Source organism: Peromyscus eremicus, chromosome 12 (assembly GCF_949786415.1).
Source record: "Peromyscus eremicus chromosome 12, PerEre_H2_v1, whole genome shotgun sequence".
Classification (NCBI taxonomy): Eukaryota; Metazoa; Chordata; class Mammalia; order Rodentia; family Cricetidae; genus Peromyscus; species Peromyscus eremicus.
The window spans coordinates 19,844,842-19,867,381 of record NC_081428.1 but is presented as its reverse complement, the minus strand read 5'-3'; the positions used below and the strand labels follow the sequence as shown (position 1 = coordinate 19,867,381).

Sequence of the window (22,540 nt, the reverse complement as noted above, 5' to 3'; positions counted from 1 at the left end):
CAAGCCAATTATTTTCATTGTATGGACTAATTATAAGTTCTAAAGTTTAGTTCAAAGAAAACTTCCTGTGCCAAGTAATTCCCCCCCCAGTTTTAAAATGCAAACTGATTCTTAGAACAATTTACTCAACATAAAGAGATCATAAGAATATATTAAGCATGAGATAAATACTTGGGCATGGTACCCTCTCTCCCACTCTCCCACTCTCTGATTCTGTATTTCAGCCAATGGGAAAGACAGAGACTACTATGCATAATAGACATCCATATGTCAATAAAATGGTATTTTGTAGTATTCAAATGTGCTTGAGTATATTCACAAATCTTCTATTTTTCTAACTAGCCAGACATTATTCAGGCAAATTTTAGTAATTTTTTATTAAATTAACATTTGTGCATAAGTCTCTCTGAAAATCTCAAATTACTATATGTTTTAGCCAGAAACATCTCTAATGAATATAGTGTGTGTGTGTATGTGTGTGTGTGTGTGTGTGTGTGTGTATGTGTGTGTGTGTTTGAGAGAAAGAGAGAGAGAGAGAAAGAGAGAGAGAGAGAGAGAGAGAGAGAGAGAGAGAGAGAGAGGGAGAGAGAGGGAGAGAGAGAGAGAGAATGGGTGTGTATGTTTTGTGGACACATGTAGATAAGTGGAGGAACATGGAGACTTGAAGAATATCCATGTTATCCCTCTAATTTGCCTTCCTAATCAATAAAATCAGCAGCAACAACAAAAAAACGAAAATAGTTTGTTTGAATTTAACATGAGAAGAAAACCAAACATCATTTACCCCATGATTTTGCTAAGGCCACTTAAAGGATTTTGGTGTATGCTGTGAGTTCCCACCCTTTTCATTGTCCATATTATACTTTTTTCTGTGTCTCGGTCAAAATCCATTTGGAATTGAGCTTTGATTTAGATTCTAATCAATTTCAGATTTATTATTTTTATTTTAATAATTTGAGATGTATATAGCAAATAATGCAATGCTTGAGTCTTATTAAATTTGATCCCAAATATGGATAGTTTAAGCTCAATTTGGTTAAATCAGTTCATGGTCAAATTAGCTAATCTTGACAAATGTTTACTGAATACCAATTATATTAATTAGCACTAAGTGTTGCTTACTCAAAGGGAAATATAACAAACTTTCTGACCTCAATTATTTATATCTTATATTGAATGAGATCAAATTTTAGAGAGACAACTGATTTAACTTCCTACATATATAAGTGCTGAGTGAATGATAACTTTTCCAGAGCCTTTGAAAGCTCAGGAACCAAGAATTTGCATAAACCCAGTCTTGGTTAACCAGGTGGTATCAGCACAATGTTCTAATGGAAGAAAGCTCTCAGAGAATTTGCCCCTCACTTTACTTAAAACAGATTCAAGCTGAGAAAATTTGGAGGACAAAATCACTTATAAATTGATCAATGTAGATTATAGTAAACTTTATTTTCACAAAAGAAGAACAATGGCTCATTATAATAAAATCAGCACTCGGCTGCAGATGCAATGTCAAGGTAAAAGAATTTCACTTCATAAATATATTTTTCATGAGAGGTTTAAAATATTTCCAGATAGGATCACTCCTTGGGGTGCAATAAAATTTTCATAGATTCAGGGTCTTATAAATTGTTTGCTGTGAGGTTATGAGGACTTGAGTACAGATCCACAGCATCCATGTAGTAGCAATAGTGCTGATAATGATAAGAGCAACAATAACCAGTTAACACAGGTCTGTAACTCCAGCACTGTCAGGGAGGAGACAGGCTGATCCCCGATGCATTATGGACAGCCAAATGGTGAACTCTGGGATCAGCGAGATACCCTGTCTCAGAAAATAAGGTGGACAATTAAGAAAGAAGACCAACATCAACCTCTGGCACTCACCCACATACACAGGTGAACACCCCACTCCCACACACATACATGCCAAATATTCAATAGTAATTTGAGTTTCCCATATAATTAATGACTTACATTTTAAGAAAATTCAATACACATAAGTATGAGAACAATACAAAGCCACTGAAGATTGGATCTGAGAGTATTGACCCAATAGCTCTTAGTAGTCCTATCTTTCCTAGATATTATCTATGTAACGTAATATAATTAGTTTTGTAATGATATCTTGATCTGGGTAATTAAGGCAAATTTGAACTTCTTTCCCAAACACTAATCATCTCAGAGATTTTGTACTCAATGCCAGAGGAAGGGAGTTTTGCCACATTGACTGGACGAGGAGTGATGGATATATATTAATTTAAAGGCAATCACTAAGAAAAACTTAATGGCGAATAATGTTATATGAAAATACCATAAATTAATTATCAGTAATTGGTGAAATTTTAATGATATATTGAATACTGGATTTTAAATCATTTTAGAACTTGAAACAAGTATATTGGTGTAATGAATAAATGACTTAGAATTAAAAAGCTATTTCTGTTTAACACTGTTTATCTCCAATAAAGTACTATGTAGTGAGAATGCTGTTAAAAATGCACATTTAATTTAGTAAGAATTTTTTTGTTTTTTTTGGGGGGGGTTTGTTTGTTTTGTTTCATTTTGTTTTTCGAGACAGGGTTTCTCTGTGTAATTTTGGTGCCTGTCCTGGATCTCGCTCTATAGACCAAGCTGGCCTCTAACTCACAGAGATCTGCCTGGCTCTGCCTCCTGAGTGTTAAATTAAAGGCGTGTGCCACCACTGCCTGGCTAATTTAATAAGAATTTTGACCAGGTTGGATTTTTTTTTTTTTTTTTTTTTTGGTTTTTTGAGACAGGGTTTCTCTGTGTAGCTTTGCGCCTTTCCTGGAGCTCACTTGGTAGCCCAGGCTGGCCTCGAACTCACAGAGATCCACCTGGCTCTGCCTCCCGAGTGCTGGGATTAAAGGCGTGCACCACCACCGCCCAGCCCCAGGTTGGATTTTACTTGCAGTATTTGCATATAATATGTAGATAACAGGACATCTTACCTACAAAATATTTTTTTTCTTCATAGGCAACTTGAAGCCAGGTATTAATTTGAAATACTATTCTTCTGATATAAAAACAAGGTGTGTTGTTCTTCATTTACCATTTCCTAGTTCACCCACTTTCTAATTCTCATCGACATTCCTAGAGCTTCGTACCTTGATCCTAATCATAATGCTTTGGGTTTTGGAATCAAACTCTCAATGTTAAGATTAAATTTGACCTTGTTGTGCTGTGAGCATGCATATCTGGATTCCAGTCTTCTGTTCTTGTATGTTATTTCCATCTAGGCTTCATGTGAGAATGAAGTAGGAGGTGATAGAGTATCTGAACCAGCTTGATGCATGATGCATGTTAAATGCTTAGTCCTGGTAACTCTTGATATCCATTTGACCCTCTCACTAGGTATCTATCTTTTAGGTGCCAGACTAGGAAGTGGGAATGTGAGGCAGAGTATGACATTTGCTCTGCCTCCAGGAAGTTTTCATTATGGTGAGGAGAGATGCCAGGGACTGGCACATTTTGGATATACTAAAGGACAAATAAAAAGAGCTTAATGGGGGCTGGAAAATATCTCTGGGCTTGCTCTATTGGAATGAGGACCTTAGTTTTACCCTAGCAAGCACATATAAAGCCAGACATGGTGGCATGTATTTGTAGTCCCCTGTACTTCCTGTTCCGGGAGGCAGAGGCAGGAGGTTTGCTGAGGCTCAGAAGGCAGTTGTCCTAGCAGAACTGGCAAATCCCAGGTTTTAGTAAGAGGCTCTGTCTCAGAAGACAAAGTAGACAGCTCCTGAAGAAAGAACCCAAGGTTGACCTCCGTTCTCCCCCCAGACCTGCAATCCTAGATGTACCCACACATGTGAACACACACACACACATACACACACAAACACACACATACCAACCATATATACACATACAAATACACACAGCACAGCACACATACATATATGCACAAAAACAGTTAGTGTAGCAACTAAAGGATATATTATTGATTTTAAGGAAGACCACTATTTGCCTATTGATTTAATCAGTCAATTAGTTAACTAGAATTTATGTAAATGCTTTGTACATACTAGTGATTGTCCTAGAAGTGGAAAATGCTGTGGTGGAGGAAGGTCTTCCATATTTATAGGAATAGTTATCACATTAAAGGAAAATTGTTATTTAATAATCAAAAATAAATATGGAATTATGTATGGTACTACTGTTACCAAGCCCAGAATTTCTATCCTGGGGAAGCCTTACAGCCCACCACCAAGTGCTAATAGAATCTCTTGGTAGAGGCTTGGCATGTTACTCAACACCTTGCAATGAAACAGAATAGGCCCCCACAAGAAGAATTATCTAACCCAAAATGACAATAGTGTCAAAGTTAAGGAATCCAGTGGCAATCCCACAACCCTTATAGAACACAGGACCATCATAGTAGCTACCTGTCTTTTTAACTGATACATACCTGAGGCCTAGAAATGTGCCTGACACATAAAAGATGTCCGCGAAGTGAATGCGATAAAGGATTACGGGAGAGTGGGAGAGGGGAGGATGGCTTCTTTCAGCACAGGCTGAGAGGATGCAAGGTACATGAGAAAGCCAAAGACTAGAGTCAGACAGCAGTGCCATTGGGAAGACCAGTGGCCCTGAGCTTGTTGACCAAAATGCACTTGCTCACTTCCTCTTCTCTGCACCTCCTTCCTGCTGAAATTTCATGGTGACATTTTACTCTTTCCTTGTTGGTGAACATGGTATACATTTTTAGGAAGATTTTATTATATATATATATATATATATATATATATATATATATATATATATATATATATATATTTTCTGTGCATGAGTGTATGTCTGTGTGAGTGTATGTCATATGTGTTCAGGTATTCCTGGAAACCAGAAGAGGGTCTTGAATCCTCTAGGGCTGGAGTGACAGGCAATTGTGACCCACCTAATATGGGTGGGAGGAACCAATCTGGGATCCTCATGATAACCAATAAGCCCTCTTAGCTTCTGAGCCTTCTCTCCAGCCCCACACATGACACATTTAAATCATTCAACCCTTTCTATTTTTTTTCATCCAAGAATTCTGAAATTTATCCAGACTCTTTTGTTTCTTTATTATTATTATTATTATTATTATCATTGTTTTTTTTTTTAGGTTCTCAAAAAGTGGTTTAAACCAAGCAGACCAGGGAAGAATGCCAGCATAACAACATAGGCGACTTTGCATGTAAACCATGATTCTAGGAGGGACTGAATTCCTCAGGACAGTAGACTGCAAGGGAGTATTTCTGGGGTGGGTGGGGTTTCTGAAGCAGACATAGATGACTATTTTTAAAATCAGTCCCAACCTCCTTTTTCTGCTATTTACATTTAGCCAAAAAATAGCCTATTGTTTTCCTTAGCAATGTGCTCTGTCTGCCTGGGGTAGGCTACAAGCCCAGCCACTACCTCTCACGACCCCTTCACATGTTTTCACTCTGGCTTTTGTATTTTTGTTTCCCATTGTCCTTTACTCATGAGGGAGAGAATAGACCACAGTCTTTCTGTTGTTCTCCTAGCCCCTCTCAAATAATTACTCTATAAAACACTTCATCCCATCTGTTATATGATTGCTAAAAATATAGCTTACCTTCATCAGCAAGGAAAAATGTTCCCTGGGAGTGTGTGAAGGCACATCTGCTCAAAACACACACACACACACACACACACACACAGGCACATATTCACACACATGCACTCGCACACACAGTCACACACACACACACACACATGTACATGCACACACACATACACAAGCACTTTGCTAGTGACTTATCCCACTACTATAGTAGGGAGCGTCAATATCTAAAGACACTACATGAAGTGAGTATGAGGAAGGAAGAGAAGAGTCTAGGGATGTAACTGACTGCTCATTTCTACTACATCTTGTACCTCTTCCTATTACTTAGAAAAGTAAAAATGTGACTAAAAAACAGGCATAATTGAAAAACAAAACATTTCTTTTGGTCATTTTAAATCAGATAACTTCCATATATATACTGTTTTTGTTATATATATTGTACATGCTTCAATGTGGTGTAAAGAATTGTAGTATGCCTCTAAGTTGCTGGTATTATTTTAATTAAATTCAACACTTTCAATACATTTTTTAAGACAGTGTTTTATTTCATCTGTTTTATTTTATTTACATGGAGTACTTCTTTAGCTCTGGTTTGACTGGAAGACTTAAAAGGTCACCAACCAAAATTACAAAAACACTCCCTGAACCCTGGTAGAGGTGGACACTCCTCAGGTTCCTCATGGTGACCAAATGGAAAAAAAAATGGCAAAGACACATCAATCTGTGGCCACCAAGCAGCTGCTGTCCAGATAAAGACAACTCTTCTGGTTGATGAAGGAACTTCAGGAAGTGTTCTGTCTCCAAGGCAATGTTTCATTGAGATAGGCTAAATCAAGGGTGAGACTATGCTTCCCTGGGTTAAACAAGCCTTGTTCCCATACAGTAGTTGACTTCCTGCATGTGCTCGACAGGGTTGTCCAGGGACCTGACCCTGGATTCTCTGAAGCAACCGAAGAGACTTTAACATGCTTATTTAAAAGTACTCTGTGGTGACCTGGTGCATTTTCTGATCATAAACAGCCTTTCTTGGGTTCTTCTCATTCTCTGTTTTGAAAGCCTTTGACAGTGGAAGGACACAAAATGATCATGAAATCTATTTTGAAAAACTGTTGCCAAGCAAGTTTTGGACATAGACTAACTTAACTAGACTTAACTGTCTTCAATTGTTTATCCATGATCTACAACATGTATATGTATATGTATATATGAAAACAAAATCCTTAAATATATTTCCCATGTTTAAGTAACATTTTGAAAAGGCTTTATTATTAGGTAAGGTACTTTTAATGTCTAATGCAAAATATCTCAAAATATTCTTTTTTAAGTGGTACAAATTAATATAACATACATGTGTCTTTAAGACAGAAATATTTAGATAGTTATTTTCTAAAGAAAAAATTAAAAAAGAAACAATAATTATAAGTAAGCAATACAAATAATAGAGTTATAGAGTGTCTGCATAGTGAGTGTTTAATTCACTAGACTCAAGGCATCTTGAAGCTCATAGATAATATGGTGTATATATATTTCATCTGTTCATATATTTAAGATAATATAAAATAGCTTATCTTCAAAGGAACTTTGTTTTTACATATACACAGGGAAAATTAATCCTGCATGTATTCATAAAAAAATTTCCAAACCTATATACACTGATGTATTCTAATATACTAATACATAATACTGTAGCTGTCCCTTATATTAACATTACACCCAGAACTCATAGTTGTTAAGGCCAGAGGGTATGTATGGTTTCCTGGTTAGCTTTGGCTGTCAAATTGACACAACTTAGACACAACCTAGACATTGCCTGGGAGGAGAGCCTCAAATGAGGAATTCCCTAGACCAAATTTGCCAGTGGGCAGATCTCTGCGAACTGCCTTAATTGTGAATTGGAGTCAGAGGCCTCACCGACTGTGTGTGGGATCATACTCTGTGCAGGTTGTACTGGGCTGTCCTTGGAATAATCTGTTCATATTACCATCCACCAGTTACCTTACTCTGATTGTATCTAGACTCAGCTATCACTTTTCAAGTTGTATTTGCCTAACCCACTAATAGGAGCCTTAAAACACAGGTTCAATATTGTGTGCATAGAGGAGAGAGTACTACAATTATGGGCACACAGCCAATCACTGTATAATATAAGTAAAATTATTCTGGAAGTACTTCTGCATATGGAAAATTGGTGCATGAAAGGGAGTTGTTTGTTTTTTCTTAAAGCAAAGTTCACATACTCCTGATATTTACTCTCAGCTCATTACAATCTACCCTGAGTCCATGTAGTTAATAGGCATAGCTAAGTTGCTGTGGGAATTGAGATTTAGGTTCTCATACAAAATCATCAAAACATTGAATATATTATCTGAAAAAAATTATACATTTGAATAGTAATGATCAAGTTACCTTATGTAAAAGAAACATTTTTCTTTCAGAAAGTGCTTCAAAGTATCTAACTTCTAGTTTCCTTAGTCATGAATTTATTGTCACATATCACAATTCGAAGAAACATTTAATACTGTTTGTACCTATACACATTTTTAAAAGTAAGGCTCACTTGTATTTTTTCAATGTGAGTAAATTTGCACAGACACATGCTTTGCTTTCACATGGCTGATAAATATCTAATAAAAATATCAAGATAGTTTATAACAGTTCCTATTCCTTTTCTGCTGTTGTTACTCATAATATGAGGGCTTCGTTTTGAGATGCAGAAGTAGATATAAGAATGCTATTCATTCTGGAGAAACTTGCCAATACAGTTTTATATGCCAATTTGTCTTTAGGGTCCTTCTCTGAGATTTCATTGTGCTTTTCTTTTGTAAAACAAAGTAGAATCAGTTCTATGCTTCTCTGAAACTTCAGGGACTTCTATATTGCCTGAGATTCAATTGCTGGTGGAGAGGTATATTTATGTATGTGTATATGTGTGAGTGAATGTGTTTATGTATGTGGTGGTGTATGTGTGTGTGCGTGTGTGCGTGTGTGTGTGTGTGTGTGTGTGTGTATGTGTTTATAACCAATAGAAGGGATACAGATAAACGATGAACTCCTTGAATAAATTCACTAAGTACAAATGATGTGCATTTTGTCTTAATCATACAAGATTGTGAGCAGGTTCTTCCAGGAACAGGAGCTCATATATTTTCACAGACCCTCTTTGGAAACCACTGGAAAATAATCTGAAATGTTTGAGCTTTATTCCATGAAAGTTCAGTAAGTAACAGAGCCATTTCCCCTTTGGTGTCTGAAGATAATAATTCTCTATTTGTAATATGTTAAAATTAATTTGTCTTTAAAAATGAAACAGCATTTAATTTACAAAGACCAACTCTGGAATGGAAAGCCCTCCAAAAGTATAGTGGAGAAAATAAAGAGAGCAAACAACTGCAAATGGAAATAACGTAGCCCATTAACTTGTTTTTTGTTAGCCAGGAAAGCCAACTTCACTTGTAGGTTGAAAGTGAAGAAAGAAATCCTATCTAGTGATATGAATAATGTCTGGGAATAGTAAGATTGCATCATTGTGGTGGTTTAAATGGGTTATTCCCCCATAAGTCTCAGATATTTGAATATTTGGTGCCATTAGTGGAACTGCTTGAGAATTAAGAGGTGTGGTCTTTGTGGAAGATATGTGTTAACTGGGAGTTAGCTTTGAGGTTTCAGAAGAACACTGGTATTCCTAAAGTGCCTTTTGCATCCTGCTTGAGATTAGAGATGTGAATTCTCAGCTGTTTCTGCCACTGTGCCTCCACCCCACTACCGTGGATTCTAACCCTCTGGGACTGAAAGCTCAATTAAAAGTTTTCTAAGTTGCCTCGGTCATAGTGTTTTATCATAGCAATAGAGAAGTTAACTAAGACAACCATCATGCATGCAAATATAGATAGTAATCACCTCCTTTAAATTATGTTATAGTTCAAGAAAAAAAAAACAGGTGAACACAAAACTGACCCATCCTTGTTCATGTAGGTTCTTAAGCTACAAATTTTAAAAATACATTTCAATATTTTATATTATGTATATCAGCATGGTTATGTTTGTGTATTTATATGTTCTTCAAATAATTTTGCTAATGTTTACAATGATACATTTATAAGGTATGATTATTTACATTGGGGATGATATAGGAGACAGAGCCATACATTAATGATCTCAAATACAAATGCAAACTCACATAGTCTCTGGTGCCAAAACCTATGGGGGCGTTGAGACCTCAAGTCATACTTTGTTCTCTGTCTGATCACTTCCAGATCAACTCCAAAAGGATACCACTCCTACCATTTCTTCCTTTCTCAAAAGCCTGGGACCCTGAATTAGACATAGTATTCCTTCATCTTCCTGCATAGTCTGGCCACCATTTGGCCTCTGACCCAATTAAATTTGTCTGGTATATCAACTGTTATCTACTATTATCAAATTATCTACTTGTTCCCACATGCTTGACATCAAAGTAATCTTCACATCTGCATGCCAGTTGTGGTTCTGAAGAGAGGCAGATTCAACCTAATCAGAAAGAATAGGGATCAAGGTCTATGGTCTTGTCCAAGTGTTTTCAACCTCCCCAGACATGAAAGGATCATTGAGTTATGTCAGGACTGCACATCCAGTGTGATGCCACTTTGATCATATTCAATCACAGCACCATCCATGCAATGTGAGAGTGCAGATTCAGGTGGTGATTGTTTTGGGTATAGCCCTTCACCATCTATGTTCTTATTCCTCATGCATAGAGCTAGCTTGCATACTCATAAGATGTCTATTTGTCCTGAAAGAAAGACAGGAAGTCAGCCCACAGAGAGGTAACCTTAGGTTAGTTCTACAGGTGAATTATTCTAGATTACTAGATCGCATCATTCTTAAGACCTTGGAGATGGGACTATATCATCATTTCATTTCCCATTACTGTCTTGATTGAGAGATGTGGGTTCTTCAATGTCCACATAAACAAGAGTAAACTAGTAATCATTACAATAGCTGAGCAATAGTATGCAATATATAATGTTAGTATTATTATTAGGAAATAATATTAGGAAAAAAGGTTATCTGAAGAAGGACCACTTCAGTTGAAATTTGAAGAATGGACAGATGTCAACTAGGCAGAAAGAGAGGCCGGAGAGCTATAAGGTAGCTTTGATGTGGGTACACATTTTCTTAGGTAAGGTAAAAACTATGTATTGAAAACAGACACAGTGTCTTCAGATTGTTGTTGACATTTGGCTAGCATGGAGGCAAAAATGAAACACAACAGATGAAACTTGGCTGCCTACTCACCACGCGTTTTAAATTCTCAGAAGGCAAATGATAAACAATTTAATGAATGAATACATTACATGTTAGAAAATAATTCATTCTGTGAAAGATAATAAAAGAGACTAAGACAAGCAAAAGACTTGTGAAGGAATGTAGCTGGAGAGTTTTTCTCCAGCTCCCACCTCCAAGTCCCACCAGTCCCAGAACCCACTTATAAAATAAACACACAGACTCTTACATTATTTAAACTGCTTGGCCATTAGCTCAGGCCTATCGTTGTCTAGCTCTTACTCTTATATTCAGCCCATTTCTATTAATCTTTACTTTGCCACGTGGCTTGTGGCTTACCGGTACTTTACATCTTCCTTGTCTTAGTGGTGGCTCCAGCCGGGGTCTCCCTTTCCTTCCTCCTTCCTCAATTCTCCTCTCTCCTTGTCCGGCCTATACTTCCTGCCTGGTCACTGGCCAATCAGTGCTTTATTTATATAGAGCGATATCCACAGCAAAGGAAGCCATTTCACAATGAATGGAAGTGGTACTTCTTTGAAAATGTCTTGAATGAAATAAGAATAGTGGCTACATTTAGTGTTTAAGAATGAAGTCACTGAAACCTATATAGCAAATTGTGAATGATTATTAAATCTAGGCTGTGTACTTGAATGAAGCTTGTTTTGTCTTTCTGTACATTGGAAGTTTGACAGATTTATGACACAACTACCCCCTCCTAGATATATAACACAGGAACTGATGAAGATGTGAATCTATGTTTATTGCTGTATTATTCAGAATAGCTATGGAAAGGAAACTCCCAAGATGTCTACCACTGAAGAAAGAATAGAAAAAAAATGTGGTTAATGTACACAAAGGAATTTTACTCAGCCATAAAAAAATGAAGTCATGATATTTTCCAGAAAGTGGATAGAACTGGAAATTCTTAAGTGAAACAACTGAAATTCAGAGAGACAAACACCACATGTTTTATCACAGATGCAGACCCAAAATCCCAAGTTTTATTTGCGTGTATGTATGCATGTGGATGTGTGTTTAAGTCATGAAGCTAACAAGGAGCTGACCTGAGAAGAGTCAAAGATGTCTTATGTAAAGTGGAGAGAGGGTAATGGAGTGCATATAACATGAACACAGACAGGAGGCTATTGGAGGAATGAAGGGCACGCGCTAAAGGGGTCAGAACGATGGGAGAAGGAGGAACTGCAGAGGTAGGTCAACACAGACAAAGTGCAATAAGATGACGTCATGGTGCCCAGTACTTTATATGCTAATCTTAAAAATTAATAAAAACAAAACAAAACAAAAATACACAATTCAAGTAAAAATGATTTTATAAGTACTACACTTGCTGTCACTGGGAGTAGGACTCAAGTCTCCAAGAGAGATCATTTTATACAGACTTTAAGTCAGTGCCTTACTTTTTGAATCCACATTTAAGGCAGTATCGCAGGAAAGAAAGCAAAGAGGGACTCTGGTGAAACTTAAGACTACACCTACTTTTTCACTACCAGCTAGATGAAGACACGTAGTAACTGTCTAACAACTCTCCCTCGGTGCTCTGAGCGGTAGGCATTTCAGAACGTGAGTGCTGATAAGTAGTTAAAGAATATGCCTTGAGGCACTTTACCAGGGAGCAGAAACATGAAGTTTGGAAATTATATGTTAGTTGTTAATCATTGAAAAACTTGATATCATGGTGGAGAGAATCTCTGAGGATCATTAAGGGAAGCTGTGTTCCTCAAGGACAGGGACCCCCCCCCAAAAAAAATTGTCCTTCCTCATGGCAGTCTGTGTGATAATGTTTACACTGTGGTTTTTAAGTCTATTGATTAGAAATATAGCATATTAGTAAGAGTTTTCTGAAGGAAGAAAACAGAAAGAATATACACACATATACATAGATACATGTATATAGATGGATAGATGATAGAAGATAGACAGATAGACAGATAGATAGATAAAAACGGATTAGACTGCCTTACGGGATGTGGCCAACAGTGGTTGTCCTGTGACAGAAAGATTCACGTAATGTTGAGAGTGGTGCTGGAGTCCTGGAGGACTCTTGGACGGCTGCTGGTTTTCAGTCTGTGTTGGAATCCTGACGAAGTTGCAATTTAACCAATTGCAGCAACAGGACATACAAACTTGCTAGTGAGCATGAGGTCAAGAGGGCAAAAAGCAAAGCTTCCTTCCTTCATGGCCTTCTCTCTGGGCTACCATAAGGAGTGTTACCCAGACTAAGGGTAGATGTTTCTTTTCTTTTTCTTTTTTTTTTTTAAGAAATTTTTTATTCATTTTACATACCAATCACAGATCCCCCTCTTTCCTCCTCCCACCCCTCCAGCCTTTTTCCTCCCCCAACCCACCCCCCCATTCCCTCCTACAGGCAGGTAAGCCCTTCCATGGGGAGTCAGCAAAGCCAAGTACATTAAGGAGAGGCAGATCCAAGCTCCTCCCCCTGCATCAAGGCTGCTTAAGGTGTCCCACCATAGGTAATGGGCTCCAAAAAGCCTGCTCATGCACTAGGGATGGCTCCTGATCCTACTGCCTGGGGGCCCCTCAAACAGATCAAGCTACAAAACTGTCTCACGCCGGGCGGTGGTGGCGCACGCCTTTAATCCCAGCACTCGGGAGGCAGAGCCAGGTGGATCTCTGTGAGTTCGAGGCCAGCCTGGTCTCCAAAGCGAGTTCCAGGAAAGGCGCAAAGCTACACAGAGAAACCCTGTCTCGAAAAACAAAAAACAAAAAACAAAAAAACAAAAAACAAAACAAAACAAAACAAAACAAAACTGTCTCACGTATTCAGAAGGTCTAGTGCAGTCCCATGGAGGCTCAAAAAAATTTATTCATTTTACATACCAATCAAAGATCCCCCTCTTCCCTCTTCCCGCCCCTCCAGCCTTCCCCTCCCAACCCACTCCCCATTCCCTCCTACAAGAAGCTAAGGTCTCTCATGGGTAGATACATTTAGTAGAGGCAACTCCAAGCCCACCCCCCTTTGCCTCAAGGCGATGGGACACCTTTGCACAGCCTTGTCTTGTTATTCAGAGGGCCTAGTCAAGTCCCACACAGGCTCCACAGCTGTTGATCTAAATTTCATGAGTTCCCACTAGTTTGGTTTGGTTGTCTCTGTAGGTTTCCCCATCATGATCTTGATGACCTTGCTCATAGAATCCCTCTTCTCTCTCTGACTGGACTCCTGGAACTCAGCCTGGTGTTTGGCTGTGGATCTCTGCATTTGCTTCCATCAGTTACTCGAGAAAGGCTCTAATGATGACAGGGTATTCCCCCCTCTGATTACTGGGGTAAGCCAGTTCAGGTACCTTCTCCATGATTGCTAGTAGTCTAAGCTGGGGTCATTTTGGGCTGGAGAGATGGCTCAGTTGTTAAAGGCTAGGCTCACAACCAAAAATATAAGAGGGTAGATGTTTCTGCTCCAAATAATCTGATTAAGACAATCCTTCCCAGGAGTGCTCAGCAGTTTGGGTTCCAGTTAATTCCAGATGTGGTCAAGTTGACAACCAAGATTAGCTATCACAAATAGTTATTAGTTAATATAATATATGTAATTAAGTTGGGATAGTGTCAAAACTATTCATAGATTATTGATTTGATTCCACACATTTTTATTTAATTGCTGTGGTATCTAACTCCTAGTCCCTCATTCCCCTTACAGAGGTAACCATAACTACTCATAGGAGTTTTGGGGTACAATCCTCTTTGACTGCAAGCTGGTAAAAGGGTAAAGATGGAGCAGAAAACACTATGATGTTCCCATTTTATCTTAAAGCATAACCTAATTTCATGTTTTTGTTTACTTGCCTTCTTTTATAGACTTAGTACTATATCTTAGAGATTTATTTATTTTTTATTACATTTATTACTATATAAACTCCATTAAGAGCAAGAAATTCTTATTTTGAATATAATTTTCTAAATAAACATTATCATTTTGTATTTTCCAAAATAAAAGATGGGACACATTTTAGTGATGAATTCTTATGTATTCCATTAATTTCACTCAATATACATGTATATTACAAAAGAGTATATGTACATGTGATTTTAGCAAATTATATTATACTTACTTTGTAGTATATAAAGTCGTCAAAGTTATGCATTATACTTCGTAGGTATCTGTGGTGTTAAAACGCAGCATATTTTACTTGCATGGAGATTTTTGTTCCAAAAAGGTATTGAACATGACAATCTGACAATGTGTCCTTGGGATGCTGTCATTTCTAGTCTCAGATCAGCTGACAAGAAGTCAGGTGGCCTCTACAAGTTGTTTAAGAACACTTCCAAAACCATCTTATTGGCCATGTTCCAGCCGTCACTTGGGGAAAAAATGTGATCAATTAAGATCCATCTGCACAGCAGAAAGCCAGTCATCTCACTTGCTCCAATAGAGCTTTTGTGGGGAAAAGGCCTTATCAAATTCCTTGGACATGAAGTTACTGTTGGAGCAGCTGTATTTCCTAACTATTTCATCACCAAGCAAGAAGCTGCAGCTTTTGAAAGGTCACATGCCCTAATAATGATCTAAATCATGCTGCTATTGTTAGGAAGAGAAGTGGAAATGGTTACGTGGTGATACTGTCAAAACTCTGCCCATACACCTTCCGTTGGCATTAAGCTGTATCCCATCATGTAAATCACAGCATCCCGATGTAATTGCAGATGCCTAGTTAAGAGATTAACAATAACCCTAACCTCATCCAGAACTTGGATTCACAGTGATGGATTCAAATCATAGAAATGGAAATGGATTGTGCAAAGGGGTTATGACATACATATACATAGACATATGTATATGTATATACATATGTCTCATAAAGAATAGTCCACTTGGTTAATAATGGAAAATAACTTGTATGCATTCTTCTTTGTTGATTACATAGAGAAAATAGATTTTAAATGAAGCATATCCTGGAGCAGTTACCACTTGATTTGAATCCTAAAGAAGGCTGGGAAGATAAATCTTAAAACTCTATTGATGGAAAGGTTTTCAATATCATTTCTACAATATAAAAACCAAGGCTTGCAGACCATGAAAAGAACACAAGCTGTAATAATAGAATTACACTTTATATAAAATGTGCTAAGGTATGTTTTAACTCATATCTACCTGTAAAGTCAAAGATCTTACCAAAACAGTCAACGTTCCTAAGTCAGTTTGTAGGTGAAGCTAGTTTTAACATATGGATTTTCATAAACATATTAATCATCATTCCCTGGATGTCATTATAAAGAACTAGCTTCTCTCAGCGGTGCAGAGGGCAGACAATGCAAAGCTACTTGTCCAGACATACTTTGGGGAAGAAAGCGTAAGTCTACCCTTGTTCTTTCGAATGCTGTTAATAGCCTGCTTCAGTAGAACAGAATCTTGTGACTTGTACTGATAAAAGAACTGGGATCTAGAATACATTGAGTGGTAGCCTAAATTCTCTTTGTAAAGTGCTTAATATGTTTTTTATAGAAGCTCAATAAACGTTTTCTTCGCCAGAAGACAAGAGAGGTGAACAGAGTCTTTAAGTAATTTATGTTTTAAAATATCAAATGACTTGTCTCCTCTTCACCTTCCCTTAGCTCTGCAGATTCTTCCATACCATATTAAAGAAAATTTTGTCATAAAATCCATGAAATAGGAAACAGAATTTATTAATGTTAACTAATGTATGTAATTGTGGTACCCCAAGCCAGAGGATGCTCATTAAGATGGTCTAGTCATTCACAACAAGCATCCCACTTTGAAAGCCACAGATGTGTTTATCCCTCCTGACCTCCATTTTGGACATAAGAAAAAGTAGGACACTTCTCTAGAGTCAAAAATACTTGAGAATATAAACTGAGTAATATATTAGAAGGATCTATTCCAGGGTTAAGTATATTTGGTAGTATAAACATAATCCTATGCACAAGAGTATATAAACAAGCATGTTCATAAGTTTTTATATCTGAAAAATGTAAGTTCTGAGATCATATGTCTTAAACTAATGATGTAGATACATTTTATACATTATCTGTTACTGGTGTTTCAGAAAACATTCCTTTGTGATTCCTTGTGTGGCTTTATTTCACTTAAAAATGGTTGGATTTGGTTATTTAAACCTTACCATATAAATGTGTGCCAACATTCTTTCTTAATGACTCAAGAATAGAAATGAAAAAATGCCATAACATAATCTGGCAAATTTATCTTACTATTAAGCAGTGCTCTGTATTATTAGAGACATTAGCCTCTTCAATTGCATATATTTCTAACTGTTAAGTTATTTAAATGTCTCATTAAATATTTTATTGAATGTCTTTTCTTATATCTCATATGACTTTCTAAACTTAGCAAGTTCATCTTTGGGCATTTTGTAAAAGAAACATGAATTAGAAAGGGGGATGCATGCCATTGATACTGTGAGTTTCCTATGTGGCCCACACAAAAAGTTTCTGGAATTGCAGCAGAAAACACCTTCTCACAGGCATGGCTTGCTATGTACTCTGTTCTCAGTCTCTTACAATTCTAGGTCTAAATAGTTTGGAGAGGAGAATGTCTGCACATGCACTACTGTTTGTCTGATCACACTAAGAACATGGTGTTTCTTAGGAAAACAAACTGGTCCAAGAATTATTTCAGGAGTGTTTTATGGTGATAAAAAAATTGTGAATTGTTAGTAAAATCGTGTTATCATTTATGTTTCACAGATGTTTATGTATTTGTATTGGTGGGTAAACGTGAGCCAGAGAGCCAAGATGTCCCTCCAATATTGCCTTCAATCTCCATGTCAATTTAGAATGAAGAACACATTAAAGAGAAAAACACTACATTTTGTTGGTTTATTTAACGTTAGCCCAGGAAACACATTTCATATCGAGGATTTCTGTAGAGTTTCTTGCACATCCAGCTAGTGGTGTCGTTAACTAGTTGTGCCAGCTTTGGGCACGTTTTCCACACTTGCTCTTTCTCTGGCTTTCTCTGATTGGTGTCTAAGAAGTTTATGACTGAAATTCTGACTGCTAATCCATTGGTATATCTCCTCATAATGGAGAAGATTTTTAAGGAATCCGGTGCTAAGTAAACACGACTGACTCAGATCCCCAATTTGGGTCTAAAATATAATGTTCTTGGGAGCAGAATTCATGATTCCACTCCCTCCGCTTCTCGTCAGTCTTAGGAGGTACAAGGAATTTATGACTCAGTGCTGTGGAATGATTATGAAACCAGGAAATTAAAAGGCTACCCTGAGTCCTGCCATGATCTAGCAAAGAGACTGCTTTGATTATCTGTCAACAGCTGAGTTTTCAATTACCCTCTAGTCTACCAGTACCTGTCTTCATGAAAGACACAAGATGTTTCCTGGTGGCAGTCCCTATGCTAGATAGTATCTCTATGCAGCCTCAGAAATGCAGGATGTGTGTCACCCTGGGCAGAAGTTTTATCATATCTAAAGAATTACAGAGAGGGAGAACAAGGAATAGGAGACCATGGTAAATGAAGACCACATGAGAATAGGAAGAAGCAAAGTGCTGGAGAGGCCCACAGAAATCCACAAAGATACCCCCACAATAGACTGCTGGCAATGGTCGAGATACAGCCCGAACTGACCTACTCTGGTGATGGGATGGCCAAACACCCTAATAGTCGTGCTAGAAACCCCATCCAACTACTGAGGGATCTGGATGCAGAGATCCATGGCTAGGCCCCAGGTGGAGCTCTGGGAGTCCAATTAGCGAGAATGAGGAGGGTTTATATGAATGAGAATTGTTGAGACCAAGGTTGGATAAAGCACAGGGACAAATAGCCAAACAAATGGAAACACATGAACTATGAAACAATGGCTGAGGGGTCCCCAACTGGATCAGGCCCTCTGAATGGGTGAGACAGTTGATTGGCTTGATCTGTCTGGGAGGCATCCAGGCAGTGGGACCGGGTCCTGTGCTCATTGCATGAGTTGGCTGTTTGAAACCTGGGGCCTATGCAGGATCACTTGGCTCAGCCTGGGAGGAGGGGACTGGACCTACCTGGACTGAATCTACCAGGTTGATCTCAGTCCTTGGGGGAGGCTTTGCCCTGGAGGAGGTGGGAATGGGAGGTGGGCTGGGGGGAAGGTGAGAGGGGCGGGAGGGGGGAGAACAAGGGAATCCGTGGCTGATATGTAGAACTGAATTGTATTGCAAAATAAAAATAAAAATTAAAAAAAAATAGCTGCTTTCTTAGCACTTATATTTTTAGTAATGCAAGATGTTAGATATGTCTGTAGGTATTTAGTTTAATTTTTTAAATTTCTTTTATTTTGTATATATGAGTGTTTTGCCAACATATATGCACCGTGTGTGTGTGTGTGTGTGTGTGTGTGTGTGTGTGTGTGTGTGTTATCAGTGACAGTGTTATCAGCCTTGTGAACACATGAAGTGGGAATAGAGGATGCCTTGAGGCAGTGTGTGGTTACCCAGCTTATATGTTACTAATATTAAATGTTGATAATGACTTTAAAGCTATCTAACCCTTACATTTCCCTCCATGTCATCTATTTTCCATTTCTTCCCCAGGTTACCCTTAATAGTCACTCAGAAAGAATTTACTCAACTATAAAAGGTAGGAAAAAAATATTTTCTTTATAAATTTGTTTTAGTTGTTTTAAAATAGACCATCATAATTAAATATCAATAGAATTGATACTGCCTATTGTCAGTGGTGTGTATTTTCTCTACTTAATTGCTAAATTTGAATTAATCACAATCAGTGTTGTCAGTTTGAGTATTTTTCTATTGTATTTGTTTGCTTTACAGAAGACATCATTTTGCTTTATATATGTAGACATTTCTTTTATTACATTCTCCATGATTTTATAGTACCTTGGCATACTATATATAATCTCCATGTATCAGGAACCTTCACAAACAGACAGACAGACAGACAGATAGACAGAGATATTGAGTAGCTCTTACGCACAATAATTTTATATTTTTCTTGCTATTCTATACCTAAACATTTTAAGGAAATGATGCAGACATACAACACACAAAAGCTAGTTGTGAATAATTTAACAACATAAATGTAAATTTGGAAGGATTTTCCTCAGTATTTACTTTGCTTAAAAGCACTGAAAATACAGCCCTTCCCTTGGTTAGGGCGTACATGAAGATAAATTTAGAGTTTCTAGTCTAGTAAATACTTCTCTGATAATAACTTAATTGTAGCTATTTCAAAGCAAATTGGTTAATTGTGGTGAATCATATGCAGATTGCTCAGATGTAGGTCAACCCCCACTCCCACATTCTAGAACCTCTTCTCTAATTCAGAACAGACTGCTTCATGTCTAAAAGAGCAGAAAAGTACAGATCAGAGACCTTGGAGAAAACTGAAACAATAACATCAATAACATAAAAGTTAACAGTGCACCAGGGGTCAGAGTGTTCCCATAAAAGTGAGAAGGTAGACTGTGTTTATATAGAGCTGGGTTAATGATTTCTTAGCTTTGTTATATTTTTGGGGAGAAGTTTATTCATTTGCCAAGATTTGTGGCCACCAAACCATGGCCTGCAAGATGATGCTTCTCAGTATGTAAAGTACATGTGGTGACATCATTCTTGGCAGCTCGTTGAGATAAAATGAGGATCAAATTAAAGCAAACAGATAAACAAACAAATAGAGGTTGGGGGTACTGTAAAATGACTCCATAAGCCCTTGTGGAAATACAGTTTCTTTCAGTGCTCTGAATGAATGATAGAAGAGTTGATCCCAAAAAAGCATATGCAGCTCCTGGCAAGGCCATCTGAGGGGTTGATGGGAGATCACCATGTGCCAGCCATGCTGAAGCAGTCTGGGTGCAGGTGCAGAGCTCAGAGCATTCTGTTGCTAGCCATTGCATGCAGGTCTAGTCTACAGGTGTCTTTGTGCAGAAGTATTGTATTGTTGTCTAATGAATGGCCAAGCTCTCATGATACCAGTCACACTTTATATGTGCTGTTTGTTGTATTTCTCACAGAACATTTGATATCTGGTAATAAGTGTATTGTAAACTGAGATTTGGATGGTTACACTTATTGGCTTTTATCTTTGTGTGCCATTGCTGAATTTTTTGACATATTGAAAAAAGAAAAAAAAAACATGAGCCTTGTTGTTTATTGATTAAAAACTACTTTTAGGCTTTAGTTCTAAGAAATTTAAAATTCTGCATTGATATGAACTTTTAAATTATAACTGGAATTTGATTATTCTAGAGATGGAACTGGAGGCTGATGTTGTAACTCAGTAGTCAACTATTTCCCTAGCATGCATATGGGTGTGGGTTCTCAGCTATAAAAAAGAACCATTTATGCCTATAGGTAATTTAGTCATTAAGGGTCTTTAAATATTGACATTTTCTGAATTACTACAAAGCAGTAATTTATTTAAAAAATTCTTTCTGTGAACTCAGAAAAAGATTCTTATTTTTAGTATTAATATGATGTTACTAAACTACATTTTAATAAATCTATTTGTTTGCAAAATAGATGATACATACTTTGCACCTCTAATGTAAACCCATGTTATGTGAATTACTTAAAATATGAAATAAAGAATTATACTGTATATGAAGTGACATTTCCCCAAAAGTTAGCTTACTAACATTTGATTGTTTTAGTATTTTGTCATGTCCATAAACAATAATAAAGGCAAATGGTACTTTCATTCTGTCTCCACAATTCTGAGCTTTTTCCTCTTTTAATTGTAGATCTCCATCCAAGTCAACAGTATCCATTTCCTCTTTATTAATGACTTGCATTAGACGATCTTTGGGTGTATCATAATTTATTTAATAGATCCTCTAAACATTGCTTTTAAAATAGAACTTGGAAATAAAACAGAGAGAAGCTTTCCTTAATTACACTCCTGGCAGACATACAAAAGAATAATTCCCATTTGTATATTGAATCAAGAAATTAAGGAGTGAAAAAAAATGTTTTTCAAGAGGCATAGAAAGTAGTAATAGGTAAGAGTGCTTCTGTTAGAGGAAAGTAAATGGTATAGATAATCATGAAAATGTGTCATAAGTAGGTAAAATTGACAATCATCCAAATTCCTCAAGACTTACCACAATGCTGCCTCTTTCCCTCAGCATTTAGAGATTTGTCTCTTTCTCTGTGATGGTCATTTGTCAGGCCTCTCCATAGCAACTTCGGGGAAAAACTGAATTCACTTATAAAAATTAATTTGTATTTATCTTTTTGTCCACAGTAGGCTATTTGCCTAGAGGGTAATGACTGTGTATTACTCATCTTTGAAATTAATGAATGCAGAATAAATATTCATTCAATTACATTGGGTTGAAATGAGACAGAAGAGAGTTATCAAGTAAAACTATTAAATAACCCATGTATTTTATAAGATGCCATTTCTTACCCTTCTATTACCTCTGGATTAAATTGTAATTCCTAATGGATTAGGCACAAAAATATACATATAGATTTTGATGTACAATGAAATTTATTTTGAATGAAATTTTCATGATTCTTTTTGGTATTCATATATAAAATCATCCTAAAATGCAGCCCAGCAGTGGTGGTGCATGCCTTTAATCCCAGCATTCAGGAGGCAGAGCCAGGTGGATCTCTATGAGTTTGAGGCCAGCCTGGTCTACAGAGCAAGATCCAGGACAGGCACCAAAAACTACACAGAGAAAACCTGTCTCAAAAAAAAAAAAAGAA

The 22,540-nt window shown here is 37.2% G+C and overlaps 1 long non-coding RNA gene across 1 annotated transcript in view; it reads left to right on the top strand.

Annotated features, from left to right (window-relative positions):
• LOC131922773 (uncharacterized) overlaps positions 1-22,540 on the top strand; it is a 103,582-nt gene that overhangs the window by 39,320 nt on the left and 41,722 nt on the right. Inside the window, exon 3 of the long non-coding RNA XR_009382380.1 lies at positions 19,400-19,445. This is a non-coding gene — a long non-coding RNA (uncharacterized LOC131922773). The remainder of the gene's footprint in view (positions 1-19,399; positions 19,446-22,540) is intronic.